Here is a 1,079-nt window from a genome sequence, read left to right as displayed (position 1 = left end):
CAAATTCTAACTGCTTCCCCCCCAACACACACACTTCGGCTGCAAGTTTTCCAGAGCTGAATCCAAATACTGACAAGAGGAGTATTTAATGAGAGCCTGCAGAAGTTCTGGTTCAGACCATTTCTAGCTGTCTGGTTATTTGTGACCTGTCAGTAACTGCCACTAATTTTATTTGATTTTACCTTTTAAAACATTATTTCAATTTTACTGCAGTAGTAAATAGCCAGTTTCACTGTTAACAGTAAATACCCAACAACTCAATCTAAGTTGTGTTTTATTTCAAAGTTCCAAGTTAGTGACTTACACTGTTATGTGTCACTTCTATGTGCCAAAAAAGTACTGTTTATATATTCAGGACACTTGTGCATAGGTGTTTCCGTAAATACTGGTCTGATTCCACTCTTATCTTTATCTAGGTCTGCTGTGATGTGATAGCAGTTCCTGAGACATACCTGTAAGTTGGAGAGTTAATGCTACTTGTGTTAAGACTTATACATAGCGTCTATAGTGATCCTGTATGCAATAATGATGCCCAAACCTTGCATCACTGCTGTGACTTCATAGCGCGAGTCGGTACTCTGGACAGCTTTTTCTTTTGTTAAGAAGTGGCAGAAAGGGCTTCCRTGTGTCCCATTTTCTTCATTTCACAGCTTATGCTAACATTTGGGGAGTGTCTGAAGTACTTCACAACAGGTTTTGCTTCCTCTGCCATTCAGTTTTGACTAGGACAGGGGTCAGGCCCATCAGAGGGACATTTCTCCAGGCAAAAATCATGGTGAGGGGAAATGAATTCCTATAACCTCATAGGCCTGAGASTTCGATGACAGAACTGCTGGGGGAAATAGGAAAATAGCCCCCCCCCCCTTTTTTTTTTTCCTGGTGGAGGGCTGAGCAAGCATTTGGGTGCGTTGGAAAGCAGACACCTGAACCGAATTTGCTGCGCGTCAAGGGGGAGGTCCGGGGTCGGCGCAGTTCGGGCTGCGGCAGGTTGCGAGCTTTGGGGCAGCTCTGCCCGCTGCAGCTGGGCGAGGGGCTCGGCGCTCCCGGCTCGCTGGGGCTCCCGGCTCGCTGGGGCTCCC

This window comes from Nothoprocta perdicaria, unplaced genomic scaffold, assembly GCF_003342845.1.
Source record: "Nothoprocta perdicaria isolate Ctin4 unplaced genomic scaffold, notPer1 scaffold_7, whole genome shotgun sequence".
Classification (NCBI taxonomy): Eukaryota; Metazoa; Chordata; class Aves; order Tinamiformes; family Tinamidae; genus Nothoprocta; species Nothoprocta perdicaria.
The sequence above is the reverse complement of the archived record's forward strand: the minus strand, read 5'-3'. Positions refer to the sequence as shown.